Source organism: Phyllobates terribilis, unplaced genomic scaffold (genome assembly GCF_046119375.1).
Source record: "Phyllobates terribilis strain yellow unplaced genomic scaffold, ASM4611937v1 Scaffold_30__1_contigs__length_15301838, whole genome shotgun sequence".
NCBI classification, from domain to species: domain Eukaryota; kingdom Metazoa; phylum Chordata; class Amphibia; order Anura; family Dendrobatidae; genus Phyllobates; species Phyllobates terribilis.
The window spans coordinates 9975768-9990436 of NW_027362790.1; the positions used below are offsets into that span (position 1 = coordinate 9975768).

General features: G+C 44.5%; 6 non-coding genes and 1 pseudogene across 6 annotated transcripts; all 7 read right to left on the reverse strand.

Moving 5' to 3' along the window:
* Positions 1 to 130: 130 nt before the first annotated feature.
* On the reverse strand, positions 131 to 321 carry LOC141180424 (U2 spliceosomal RNA). Its single transcript, XR_012256171.1, has one exon. It is a non-coding gene; the product is annotated as a U2 spliceosomal RNA (small nuclear RNA).
* Positions 322 to 1436: 1115 nt separating this feature from the next.
* LOC141180425 (U2 spliceosomal RNA) lies at positions 1437 to 1627 on the reverse strand. Its single transcript, XR_012256172.1, has one exon. It is a non-coding gene; the product is annotated as a U2 spliceosomal RNA (small nuclear RNA).
* Positions 1628 to 2742: 1115 nt separating this feature from the next.
* LOC141180426 (U2 spliceosomal RNA) lies at positions 2743 to 2933 on the reverse strand. The gene has a single exon (XR_012256173.1). It is a non-coding gene; the product is annotated as a U2 spliceosomal RNA (small nuclear RNA).
* A 1115-nt stretch (positions 2934 to 4048) lies between these two features.
* On the reverse strand, positions 4049 to 4232 carry LOC141179765 (U2 spliceosomal RNA). Its single transcript, XR_012255739.1, has one exon. It is a non-coding gene; the product is annotated as a U2 spliceosomal RNA (small nuclear RNA).
* A 1997-nt stretch (positions 4233 to 6229) lies between these two features.
* On the reverse strand, positions 6230 to 6430 carry LOC141179889 (U2 spliceosomal RNA; annotated as a pseudogene).
* A 6193-nt stretch (positions 6431 to 12623) lies between these two features.
* On the reverse strand, positions 12624 to 12814 carry LOC141179502 (U2 spliceosomal RNA). Its single transcript, XR_012255511.1, has one exon. It is a non-coding gene; the product is annotated as a U2 spliceosomal RNA (small nuclear RNA).
* A 1115-nt stretch (positions 12815 to 13929) lies between these two features.
* On the reverse strand, positions 13930 to 14120 carry LOC141180427 (U2 spliceosomal RNA). Its single transcript, XR_012256174.1, has one exon. It is a non-coding gene; the product is annotated as a U2 spliceosomal RNA (small nuclear RNA).
* Positions 14121 to 14669: the final 549 nt, after the last annotated feature.

Here is a 14669-nt window from a genome sequence, read left to right on the forward strand (position 1 = left end):
TTGAACATGAAAAATCCAATGAGGAGAAGAAAAGCAAAGCCAAAGAGTCCATCCCAAAATCCGACAAACAAGCAAAATGAACAAAAAACATTGAATTCAATTCTTTCTGATTTTAGAAACTGCATTAAAGAAGGGGTGCACCGGTCCTGGAGATACTGCAATACCAGGTCAATGCGTGGAGTGGACAGAGCAAGCTCTTTTTCCATCTCCCTGTTCTAAAAATCCATTTAATATATGGTCCCCAGATAGGGGACGTATCAGATATTAAACTGATAAGAACAGATACTACACTTGATCTTAGCCAAAAGGCCGAGAAGCGATAACCAGAATTGGTTTCAAACTACGGAGCCACCCAAGGATCCTGAAAAGTCCATTTGTGGAGATGAGCTCCTGGACTCCCGTTAAGAAGACATGTTGTCAACCTCTAGATCCCTTACATGCCTGCACTTTTCGGCTTGCTGCTGCTGCAATCCACTTGTTTTAGATCTGCATAACTCCACCTCTTTAAACACAGCACCTTCACCCCCTGCTGTTCCCACCCGCCTCAACACCGTTGGAAGGGAGGAGAACCAATTAAGGCGGGGGGTGGGGTGGAACGAGCAGCTGTCTACCCTTAGCAGGAGGGCTCCTGATTACATACCTCTCCTGCTGCTGCTGCTGCTGGCTGTCCAGCAGCAGACTGAAGGTGGCTGCTGCTGTGCACAGGTATATAAAGGCTCAGAGCCTATTATGACACGCGCAGCCAGCGTTCCATTGCCACATTCCATCTACTGCAGGCAGGATACCTGGCTGGCTGAATGTCGCTGAGAAGCTCACAGAGACCGCCATAAGCAACAGTTTAACAGAATGCCACAGACTAATCAACCAAACTTTTTGGGTTGGGTTCTCTTTTATAGTCTGCAGGCATTAAATGAAAGAAGTCAGTGTTCCAGCAGAAGGAGACAACGTTTCAGAAAAGGCATTGTAGCAAACCAAAAAAGAAATTTTAAGCGCAGCAGAGTAACCAGCGCACATACCTGTTAGCTCAGGTGAGTTTAAAAGGCTGCTGTTGATAACAAGGGCATTTGCTAAATAGATGGTGTGTGTGCAACAATATACTGAAAGGTCAATTATATTGTGCAGCTTATCTCACCACCTGTAGTTATTTAGGTGAAAGCTCCAAAATGCTTGCCTAACATGTCTGTTTATCCAAAAGGAAGTAAAAAGGGAGAGCTAGAAAGATAGCATTGCATCACATTACATGGCAATGCAATGCACAGTTGCTGAAGTTGAACCAAAATGAGCTTGTAATCTGGCTTCTGCAACTTTGAACATGAAAAATCCAATGAGGAGAAGAAAAGCAAAGCCAAAGAGTCCATCCCAAAATCCGACAAACAAGCAAAATGAACAAAAAACATTGAATTCAATTCTTTCTGATTTTAGAAACTGCATTAAAGAAGGGGTGCACCGGTCCTGGAGATACTGCAATACCAGGTCAATGCGTGGAGTGGACAGAGCAAGCTCTTTTTCCATCTCCCTGTTCTAAAAATCCATTTAATATATGGTCCCCAGATAGGGGACGTATCAGATATTAAACTGATAAGAACAGATACTACACTTGATCTTAGCCAAAAGGCCGAGAAGCGATAACCAGAATTGGTTTCAAACTACGGAGCCACCCAAGGATCCTGAAAAGTCCATTTGTGGAGATGAGCTCCTGGACTCCCGTTAAGAAGACATGTTGTCAACCTCTAGATCCCTTACATGCCTGCACTTTTCGGCTTGCTGCTGCTGCAATCCACGCGTTTTAGATCTGCATAACTCCACCTCTTTAAACACAGCACCTTCACCCCCTGCTGTTCCCACCCGCCTCAACACCGTTGGAAGGGAGGAGAACCAATTAAGGCGGGGGGTGGGGTGGAACGAGCAGCTGTCTACCCTTAGCAGGAGGGCTCCTGATTACATACCTCTCCTGCTGCTGCTGCTGCTGGCTGTCCAGCAGCAGACTGAAGGTGGCTGCTGCTGTGCACAGGTATATAAAGGCTCAGAGCCTATTATGACACGCGCAGCCAGCGTTCCATTGCCACATTCCATCTACTGCAGGCAGGATACCTGGCTGGCTGAATGTCGCTGAGAAGCTCACAGAGACCGCCATAAGCAACAGTTTAACAGAATGCCACAGACTAATCAACCAAACTTTTTGGGTTGGGTTCTCTTTTATAGTCTGCAGGCATTAAATGAAAGAAGTCAGTGTTCCAGCAGAAGGAGACAACGTTTCAGAAAAGGCATTGTAGCAAACCAAAAAAGAAATTTTAAGCGCAGCAGAGTAACCAGCGCACATACCTGTTAGCTCAGGTGAGTTTAAAAGGCTGCTGTTGATAACAAGGGCATTTGCTAAATAGATGGTGTGTGTGCAACAATATACTGAAAGGTCAATTATATTGTGCAGCTTATCTCACCACCTGTAGTTATTTAGGTGAAAGCTCCAAAATGCTTGCCTAATATGTCTGTTTATCCAAAAGGAAGTAAAAAGGGAGAGCTAGAAAGATAGCATTGCATCACATTACATGGCAATGCAATGCACAGTTGCTGAAGTTGAACCAAAATGAGCTTGTAATCTGGCTTCTGCAACTTTGAACATGAAAAATCCAATGAGGAGAAGAAAAGCAAAGCCAAAGAGTCCATCCCAAAATCCGACAAACAAGCAAAATGAACAAAAAACATTGAATTCAATTCTTTCTGATTTTAGAAACTGCATTAAAGAAGGGGTGCACCGGTCCTGGAGATACTGCAATACCAGGTCAATGCGTGGAGTGGACAGAGCAAGCTCTTTTTCCATCTCCCTGTTCTAAAAATCCATTTAATATATGGTCCCCAGATAGGGGACGTATCAGATATTAAACTGATAAGAACAGATACTACACTTGATCTTAGCCAAAAGGCCGAGAAGCGATAACCAGAATTGGTTTCAAACTACGGAGCCACCCAAGGATCCTGAAAAGTCCATTTGTGGAGATGAGCTCCTGGACTCCCGTTAAGAAGACATGTTGTCAACCTCTAGATCCCTTACATGCCTGCACTTTTCGGCTTGCTGCTGCTGCAATCCACGCGTTTTAGATCTGCATAACTCCACCTCTTTAAACACAGCACCTTCACCCCCTGCTGTTCCCACCCGCCTCAACACCGTTGGAAGGGAGGAGAACCAATTAAGGCGGGGGGTGGGGTGGAACGAGCAGCTGTCTACCCTTAGCAGGAGGGCTCCTGATTACATACCTCTCCTGCTGCTGCTGCTGCTGGCTGTCCAGCAGCAGACTGAAGGTGGCTGCTGCTGTGCACAGGTATATAAAGGCTCAGAGCCTATTATGACACGCGCAGCCAGCGTTCCATTGCCACATTCCATCTACTGCAGGCAGGATACCTGGCTGGCTGAATGTCGCTGAGAAGCTCACAGAGACCGCCATAAGCAACAGTTTAACAGAATGCCACAGACTAATCAACCAAACTTTTTGGGTTGGGTTCTCTTTTATAGTCTGCAGGCATTAAATGAAAGAAGTCAGTGTTCCAGCAGAAGGAGACAACGTTTCAGAAAAGGCATTGTAGCAAACCAAAAAAGAAATTTTAAGCGCAGCAGAGTAACCAGCGCACATACCTGTTAGCTCAGGTGAGTTTAAAAGGCTGCTGTTGATAACAAGGGCATTTGCTAAATAGATGGTGTGTGTGCAACAATATACTGAAAGGTCAATTATATTGTGCAGCTTATCTCACCACCTGTAGTTATTTAGGTGAAAGCTCCAAAATGCTTGCCTAATATGTCTGTTTATCCAAAAGGAAGTAAAAAGGGAGAGCTAGAAAGATAGCATTGCATCACATTACATGGCAATGCAATGCACAGTTGCTGAAGTTGAACCAAAATGAGCTTGTAATCTGGCTTCTGCAACTTTGAACATGAAAAATCCAATGAGGAGAAGAAAAGCAAAGCCAAAGAGTCCATCCCAAAATCCGACAAACAAGCAAAATGAACAAAAAACATTGAATTCAATTCTTTCTGATTTTAGAAACTGCATTAAAGAAGGGGTGCACCGGTCCTGGAGATACTGCAATACCAGGTCAATGCGTGGAGTGGACAGAGCAAGCTCTTTTTCCATCTCCCTGTTCTAAAAATCCATTTAATATATGGTCCCCAGATAGGGGACGTATCAGATATTAAACTGATAAGAACAGATTTTTTTTTTTTATCGAAAGCCCGAATTCGTGTACAAAACCCGAGTGCGCTTAAAAAAGTGACAAGTGCCACAAAAAAAGTGCACTAGGATGCTGGTCTTCTTGAAACCCTCTCCAAAAGGAGAAGGGTCCCCCAAACCATTCCCCGTCCCTCCGAGCCAAAAGGCCACAGCGAGGAACAGGGACAAAAAGCCACCTCCAGCCGAAGCCAGAGGCGACCCAATCTTACCCCCAGCACCTGCCCGAGTTCTCACCCGAGCAAGGCACTGGGAGCCAAAGACTGTGCTCCCCTCCCGGAAGAGGGGAGCCAACAAAGCTCTCCTCCCAAAAGAGGAGAGCCAGGGGGGGTTCAGGGGGGAGCGGAACCTGATGGCCACACACTCCCCCCCTAGACCTGCCAAGAGAGGAACCCGTAAGGGAACCGCATCCCGACAAAGTCCTAGTAGGACGTGACACACGTGAATAAGTGGACACACAGTGACAAAGAAATTAAATAAATAGTGAAGGTTTCACAGTATAATACTGCCCGGACCTTCGACCGGGAATTGAAAAATTCCCCATCCTAAGGCCAGAAGGCCCGGAATAAGGGTGTGTGCGAAGAAAGAAAATTTGAAGTGCTTGTGCAAATGTGCCATAAACTCAAGTGGGGTTCCCAATCCCAGTGAGTTAAGGGACCCCAGGGTCACCACTCCTGGGGCACTTCACACTTCGGGCTTTCGATTTTCCCCGGCCCAATGGCGTCGATCCTGGGGGGCCATGCTTTCCACCAGATGACTATATTAGCCACCTGGCATACTAACAAGCGCCTAAACCCCAGTGTGCATAATGTATCAATCTACTAGGGCGGCCAACATCCAAAACCGCCTTTTCGAAAGATACTACACCTGATCTTAGCCAAAAGGCCGAGAAGCGATAACCAGAATTGGTTTCAAACTACGGAGCCACCCAAGGATCCTGAAAAGTCCATTTGTGGAGATGAGCTCCTGGACTCCCGTTAAGAAGACATGTTGTCAACCTCTAGATCCCTTACATGCCTGCACTTTTCGGCTTGCTGCTGCTGCAATCCACGCGTTTTAGATCTGCATAACTCCACCTCTTTAAACACAGCACCTTCACCCCCTGCTGTTCCCACCCGCCTCAACACCGTTGGAAGGGAGGAGAACCAATTAAGGCGGGGGGTGGGGTGGAACGAGCAGCTGTCTACCCTTAGCAGGAGGGCTCCTGATTACATACCTCTCCTGCTGCTGCTGCTGCTGGCTGTCCAGCAGCAGACTGAAGGTGGCTGCTGCTGTGCACAGGTATATAAAGGCTCAGAGCCTATTATGACACGCGCAGCCAGCGTTCCATTGCCACATTCCATCTACTGCAGGCAGGATACCTGGCTGGCTGAATGTCGCTGAGAAGCTCACAGAGACCGCCATAAGCAACAGTTTAACAGAATGCCACAGACTAATCAACCAAACTTTTTGGGTTGGGTTCTCTTTTATAGTCTGCAGGCATTAAATGAAAGAAGTCAGTGTTCCAGCAGAAGGAGACAACGTTTCAGAAAAGGCATTGTAGCAAACCAAAAAAGAAATTTTAAGCGCAGCAGAGTAACCAGCGCACATACCTGTTAGCTCAGGTGAGTTTAAAAGGCTGCTGTTGATAACAAGGGCATTTGCTAAATAGATGGTGTGTGTGCAACAATATACTGAAAGGTCAATTATATTGTGCAGCTTATCTCACCACCTGTAGTTATTTAGGTGAAAGCTCCAAAATGCTTGCCTAATATGTCTGTTTATCCAAAAGGAAGTAAAAAGGGAGAGCTAGAAAGATAGCATTGCATCACATTACATGGCAATGCAATGCACAGTTGCTGAAGTTGAACCAAAATGAGCTTGTAATCTGGCTTCTGCAACTTTGAACATGAAAAATCCAATGAGGAGAAGAAAAGCAAAGCCAAAGAGTCCATCCCAAAATCCGACAAACAAGCAAAATGAACAAAAAACATTGAATTCAATTCTTTCTGATTTTAGAAACTGCATTAAAGAAGGGGTGCACCGGTCCTGGAGATACTGCAATACCAGGTCAATGCGTGGAGTGGACAGAGCAAGCTCTTTTTCCATCTCCCTGTTCTAAAAATCCATTTAATATATGGTCCCCAGATAGGGGACGTATCAGATATTAAACTGATAAGAACAGATTTTTTTTTTTTTTTTTTTTTTTTTTTTTTTTTTAAACCAAATCAGATAGGCCGGAGCATAAGCTCAATCAAATCGACTTACAAAAGCCTTTCATTGACACTTAGCCTTTCATCACACTTGGTATATAATCAAAAATAAAACCAAACCTTATCATCAGGTACATTTATACACTACTAATTAAACTTTACCAAAAACCTCCACTTTTTAAACTTCCAGATCCCTTCAGCATCTATAATACTTCCACGTTCCTGATCCCAGAGGTATATTACATACATACGTGACAGAATCAATCTCAAACATTCATTAATTGACATTTTCTTCCTTTTAAAAACTAACAAATTCCTCGCATCCCACAAACTTTCAATTACACACACCACCAACAACCATAAAATCCTATCCTTAATTCTACTACATGCACCCATCCCAAACATAGCAAGTTTCCAATTAACATACTTTACACCCACCAATTCCTTGCAAAGTCCCCCTATACCCTTCCATACATCATATGCAAAATCACAATCCCATACCATATGTCTAACATGCTCTCTCAAACCACATCCATCCCTCGGGCATACCTCAGATTTAACTAAATCCCTCTTCTTTTGCACATCTCTAACAGGCAAAATGTCATGCAATATCATCCAAGCGATATCTCTCTGTCTGTTAGTCACACCATCTATACTTAATTTTCTCCACATCTCGGTTACTTCCTCCCCTCTCAACCCATTGATATTACATACCACCTCACGCTCACACACCATCCTAATGACTTTCTTCTTTTGCCTAAAATCACTCATGTTAACGGACAACAAATCATACTTCCTTACAAATTTCTCAACACAACCATACCATACAGGACACTTAAAAGCAACAGGCACTCTAGCATCCCTTTTGACCCACTTTAAGCCATAAAGCATCCATCCAGCCGAATACTTCATCATATAAGCACACTTATTACTTTTCCCTAGAACCACCACCACCATTTTCACGTAACTAATCCCTAAAAAGAAATCAATATTTGGAAAATCCAAACCACCATTTACACATAACTTATAGACATATTCCCGTTTCAATTTCTCCATGCGACTTCCCCAAAGAAAATTAAAGATGAATTTCTCAGTTTTCCTAATTTTCTTAAAAGCAGCAGGATATACATTCGCAACAAACAACAAAATAGGCAAAATAACCGCCTTAATAATCAGAACTTTCCCAGTCAGAGTTAATTCTCTCATTCGCCAAAAATTCAACTTGCGCACCACTCTCACCCCACAATCTTCCCAACTCTCATTTCCTTTCAAATCATCATTAAACTTAATCCCAAGCACCTTTATTGCACCATCCTCACACCTCACACCATCCATCCGTACATTCCTCTCACCAAAACATTTAAAGGAACTCTTAGTCCAATTGACCTTAAAAGCTGAGACACTACAAAACAAACTTAATATCAACCTTGCCCTACTCATCGCAGCCATATTCCCACTCACAATCACTACATCATCCATGTAACCTAGAATTCTCACATCCTTTCCATTACTCCCAGGAATCATCACACCTCTCATAACCTTATCCTTCCTAACCATACACATCAACACTTCAATCACACTAATAAACAAAAAAGGGGACATAGGGCACCCCTGACGCACTCCTGATTAAATTCTCACTTTCTCACTCAACCACCCATTCACCAAAAATTCACTTGAAACATTACAATACAAACTCCTAACACAGTTTACAAAATTCCTGGAATAACCCATCTTAGACAAAACCTTAAACATAAAGCTATGTGACACACGGTCAAAAGCTTTTTCAAAATCAACCGAAAACAACAAACATTTCTGCTTACGACTCATACAATCCCCAATCACATCACGCAACAACACCAAATTTTCAGTCATACTTCTCCCAGGCACTGCACACACTTGATCTTCATCCACCACACCGCCAATCACTTCCCGCATCCGGCTAGCCAACAATTTACTAAACACCTTATAGTCTGCATTCAAAAGGGTGATTGGCCTCCAATTCCCCAAATCCTTTTTATCACCTTTCTTATGAACCAAAACCACCACCCCATCTCTCATAGATTCACTCAACATATTCTCCGTGAACATATACTGGCACACCTCCAATAAGTCATTTCCCATCGTGTCCCATTCCTTAACATATAACTCCACGGGCAGTCCATCCTTCCCAGGTGTTTTATTCTTACTCGCAGACATCACCACTTTTTTAACTTCATCCAACACAATTACATCATCCAATATTTCACGTTCATCCTCACCCAAACAACCTTCTAAACACCCCAAAGCATCAGTCAACATCCTATCATCAACCCATTTTTCCCCATACAACTCCTTATAAAACAACACCACCTCCTGCATCACATCCTTCCCACTCACACACACCCCATCACCATTCACCACCTCATCCATATCTACTTTCTTCCCAAAAACTTTTTTGAAAAAAAACCTTGTGCATTTCTCATTTTTCTCCAAATGTTCAATCTTAGAACGGTAAATAATTTCTTTCCCTTTACCCTCAATATATTTCTTAATCTCTTCTTTCACTTGACACATCAAAACATCCACATCCACTCCAATCATCCTTAACTTCCTCAGCCACTCCAGTCTAGAGCTTAAATCATTAAATTTTGCTCTATTCATTGCTGCTTTCCTCCTGCCCCTTTTTCTAAAGAAAAAAACAATCTCACTCTTCATCCAGTCCCACCACTCAAGCACATTCCTGAAATCACTTTTTTTATCCCTCCACCTAACATACATTCGCCTAAAATCACGCATGATCCTATTATCTTCCAGCAAACGCACATTAAGTTTCCACACGCCACCACCATATACAAAGGAAATCTTACCTTCTAGACGTGCCCTCAAACACACATGGTCAGAGAAGGGAACATCTTCCTGCTGGAAATTCCTACAAATAACATTTTGTGAAGAAAAGAAGATACGGTCTATTCTAGACTCTATGCCTCCCCTGTCGGCCTTATAGGTCGCAGGAGGTGGATTACCTAAAAAAACTTCCGCAGCATCCTGTAAGGAAAAATCCGCCACAAGACTCTTGAGTCTTTTACCTGTAACATCCATCTTATCCCCCTCCGTCACACAATTGAAATCTCCAACAAAAATTATTGGCATTTTGCCAGATAAAAAAAAACATAATTTCTCAAAAATTTCCAGCCTCTCCCCTTTATCTATTGGTGCATACATATTTACCACCCTAACCCTCCACCCCCTACAATTTAACTCACATATTACACACCTCCCCGCCTCCACCACCATGTAACTTTCTATCTTAACACTATAACCCTTCACCAAAACACCTACCCCACAATTTTTATTACATACAGAACCAGACCACACACTTTGACCTAAAGGCCATGCATTTTCACTTAAGGGATCGGAGATCCCACACTCCTGGACACAGTATACGTCCGCATCCAAGTTGCTCAAGTAGTCCAAAATTGCCACTCTTCTCGACTCAGATTTAATCAGCCGAACATTTAGCGACAAGATGCTGAGAGCAACTTGGGCACCCATCTATTAATTTGATGTGGCAGGTCACGACAACATGCCCACCTGTACATCATCCTAACCCTTCTGGGGGTAGGACGCTGGACGTGCAGATATCGTAGTTTGTGCCTTCCCCCAAAAAAGACACATCTTGGGGATCGGATGCAGTAGGGTACACCCGGGCTGGACTCACACTGCAATCACTTAAAGGGGAAAAGGATGGCTCAGTTTTCTTCTTTTTCTTCACTGAAGCGCCTCCATCTTCATCTGAACTATAATCCTGCCGCTGGGGGTCAAAGTCCCCCTGACCTCCCTCCTCCTCAAGGTCAGAAACGACATCGCTCCAGGCCACATGCGGTGTTCTGGTCAGATCAGACTCCTCTTCCCCCTGCAATGTAACCATCATGTCTGGAATTTCAGCCTCCAGATCCTCCACCGGGGCCACTTCCATGCCTATACGATCATCAGTTATCGTCTCAGACTCACTGACATCTGAAGCCACAGACGCGGCCCTCTGCACCGGTGGCTCAGGTGCCAGCTCCATATTTCCTCTTACATTCACACGAACCAGTTCTGGAAAAGCAACCCGAGCCTCCTCCTCATCCAGGAAAGCCAGAGTAGATATCGGAGCAGTCGGAGTTGGAGCAGTCGGAGTTGTAGCTGTGGGTGCAGGAGATTCATTTCTTCTCCTTCCCCTTCCCGCTGCCCCCGCATATGAACCAGGATGGAATATACAGTCTCTGAAGGCATGCCCCTTCTCTCCGCAGAGGTTACAGACTATTTCATTTTTGCAATTATTGGAAGAATGACCCACCTCATTGCACTTCCTGCAAATAATCTGTCTGATGTCGCATGCTTCCTGAGTATGGCCATACCTCCTACAATGACGACAAAACCTGGGCGCATTGGGGAAGAACAGGTAACCCCGCTCACTCCCAATGGAAAAATTTGATGGAGGATAATGTATACCCCCTGGTTCATCAGGACTTTCCCGGAACTTGACCATGAAACGATATTTACCGGTCCATAGTTCCTCCTCATTCATGACTTTTACTGCCACCTTGGTAATATAGCAGTGCCTATTTAGAAAGGCATAAATCAAAGCCAAGTCCACATGTGGGTTGTACATGAAAACAGTCAGAGGTACCTCTTTGGAGCAATACAAGATGACAAAAGTCAGCCCATCCAAATATTGATTGTCCAGATTCTTTTTCAAACAATCATAGAAATTGTTGCAAACAGCCATAGAAGTAAATACAAGATTATACTTGCTTTTGAATTGCTGGAGGCACAAGATTTCTTCCTTCTTCACTTCAAGGAGTCCAAACAAAATCTCCTTCACCACGAAGCTGAGGGTAAAGATTCCTTCTTTGCCTTCTTCCACATCAATCTGGATTCCAAACTTCACTCGAGCCTCACCGGGCCCAGCGTATCGAATGCGTCCCATTATCGCTAGTCGTGTCTACTGGCCAACTCCTTATAGCAGCAAGTGGCTTAAGCCATAAAATGGCGATGCCACAGGGCCAAGAGTTAACGCACAGACAGCCAAATGACTAGACCCATTACAGATCTGAGCCAAAAGGCCGAGAAGCGATAACCAGAATTGGTTTCAAACTACGGAGCCACCCAAGGATCCTGAAAAGTCCATTTGTGGAGATGAGCTCCTGGACTCCCGTTAAGAAGACATGTTGTCAACCTCTAGATCCCTTACATGCCTGCACTTTTCGGCTTGCTGCTGCTGCAATCCACGCGTTTTAGATCTGCATAACTCCACCTCTTTAAACACAGCACCTTCACCCCCTGCTGTTCCCACCCGCCTCAACACCGTTGGAAGGGAGGAGAACCAATTAAGGCGGGGGGTGGGGTGGAACGAGCAGCTGTCTACCCTTAGCAGGAGGGCTCCTGATTACATACCTCTCCTGCTGCTGCTGCTGCTGGCTGTCCAGCAGCAGACTGAAGGTGGCTGCTGCTGTGCACAGGTATATAAAGGCTCAGAGCCTATTTTGACACGCGCAGCCAGCGTTCCATTGCCACATTCCATCTACTGCAGGCAGGATACCTGGCTGGCTGAATGTCGCTGAGAAGCTCACAGAGACCGCCATAAGCAACAGTTTAACAGAATGCCACAGACTAATCAACCAAACTTTTTGGGTTGGGTTCTCTTTTATAGTCTGCAGGCATTAAATGAAAGAAGTCAGTGTTCCAGCAGAAGGAGACAACGTTTCAGAAAAGGCATTGTAGCAAACCAAAAAAGAAATTTTAAGCGCAGCAGAGTAACCAGCGCACATACCTGTTAGCTCAGGTGAGTTTAAAAGGCTGCTGTTGATAACAAGGGCATTTGCTAAATAGATGGTGTGTGTGCAACAATATACTGAAAGGTCAATTATATTGTGCAGCTTATCTCACCACCTGTAGTTATTTAGGTGAAAGCTCCAAAATGCTTGCCTAACATGTCTGTTTATCCAAAAGGAAGTAAAAAGGGAGAGCTAGAAAGATAGCATTGCATCACATTACATGGCAATGCAATGCACAGTTGCTGAAGTTGAACCAAAATGAGCTTGTAATCTGGCTTCTGCAACTTTGAACATGAAAAATCCAATGAGGAGAAGAAAAGCAAAGCCAAAGAGTCCATCCCAAAATCCGACAAACAAGCAAAATGAACAAAAAACATTGAATTCAATTCTTTCTGATTTTAGAAACTGCATTAAAGAAGGGGTGCACCGGTCCTGGAGATACTGCAATACCAGGTCAATGCGTGGAGTGGACAGAGCAAGCTCTTTTTCCATCTCCCTGTTCTAAAAATCCATTTAATATATGGTCCCCAGACAGGGGACGTATCAGATATTAAACTGATAAGAACAGATACTACACTTGATCTTAGCCAAAAGGCCGAGAAGCGATAACCAGAATTGGTTTCAAACTACGGAGCCACCCAAGGATCCTGAAAAGTCCATTTGTGGAGATGAGCTCCTGGACTCCCGTTAAGAAGACATGTTGTCAACCTCTAGATCCCTTACATGCCTGCACTTTTCGGCTTGCTGCTGCTGCAATCCACACGTTTTAGATCTGCATAACTCCACCTCTTTAAACACAGCACCTTCACCCCCTGCTGTTCCCACCCGCCTCAACACCGTTGGAAGGGAGGAGAACCAATTAAGGCGGGGGGTGGGGTGGAACGAGCAGCTGTCTACCCTTAGCAGGAGGGCTCCTGATTACATACCTCTCCTGCTGCTGCTGCTGCTGGCTGTCCAGCAGCAGACTGAAGGTGGCTGCTGCTGTGCACAGGTATATAAAGGCTCAGAGCCTATTATGACACGCGCAGCCAGCGTTCCATTGCCACATTCCATCTACTGCAGGCAGGATACCTGGCTGGCTGAATGTCGCTGAGAAGCTCACAGAGACCGCCATAAGCAACAGTTTAACAGAATGCCACAGACTAATCAACCAAACTTTTTGGGTTGGGTTCTCTTTTATAGTCTGCAGGCATTAAATGAAAGAAGTCAGTGTTCCAGCAGAAGGAGACAACGTTTCAGAAAAGGCATTGTAGCAAACCAAAAAAGAAATTTTAAGCGCAGCAGAGTAACCAGCGCACATACCTGTTAGCTCAGGTGAGTTTAAAAGGCTGCTGTTGATAACAAGGGCATTTGCTAAATAGATGGTGTGTGTGCAACAATATACTGAAAGGTCAATTATATTGTGCAGCTTATCTCACCACCTGTAGTTATTTAGGTGAAAGCTCCAAAATGCTTGCCTAATATGTCTGTTTATCCAAAAGGAAGTAAAAAGGGAGAGCTAGAAAGATAGCATTGCATCACATTACATGGCAATGCAATGCACAGTTGCTGAAGTTGAACCAAAATGAGCTTGTAATCTGGCTTCTGCAACTTTGAACATGAAAAATCCAATGAGGAGAAGAAAAGCAAAGCCAAAGAGTCCATCCCAAAATCCGACAAACAAGCAAAATGAACAAAAAACATTGAATTCAATTCTTTCTGATTTTAGAAACTGCATTAAAGAAGGGGTGCACCGGTCCTGGAGATACTGCAATACCAGGTCAATGCGTGGAGTGGACAGAGCAAGCTCTTTTTCCATCTCCCTGTTCTAAAAATCCATTTAATATATGGTCCCCAGATAGGGGACGTATCAGATATTAAACTGATAAGAACAGATACTACACTTGATCTTAGCCAAAAGGCCGAGAAGCGATAACCAGAATTGGTTTCAAACTACGGAGCCACCCAAGGATCCTGAAAAGTCCATTTGTGGAGATGAGCTCCTGGACTCCCGTTAAGAAGACATGTTGTCAACCTCTAGATCCCTTACATGCCTGCACTTTTCGGCTTGCTGCTGCTGCAATCCACGCGTTTTAGATCTGCATAACTCCACCTCTTTAAACACAGCACCTTCACCCCCTGCTGTTCCCACCCGCCTCAACACCGTTGGAAGGGAGGAGAACCAATTAAGGCGGGAGGTGGGGTGGAACGAGCAGCTGTCTACCCTTAGCAGGAGGGCTCCTGATTACATACCTCTCCTGCTGCTGCTGCTGCTGGCTGTCCAGCAGCAGACTGAAGGTGGCTGCTGCTGTGCACAGGTATATAAAGGCTCAGAGCCTATTTTGACACGCGCAGCCAGCGTTCCATTGCCACATTCCATCTACTGCAGGCAGGATACCTGGCTGGCTGAATGTCGCTGAGAAGCTCACAGAGACCGCCATAAGCAACAGTTTAACAGAATGCCACAGACTAATCAACCAAAC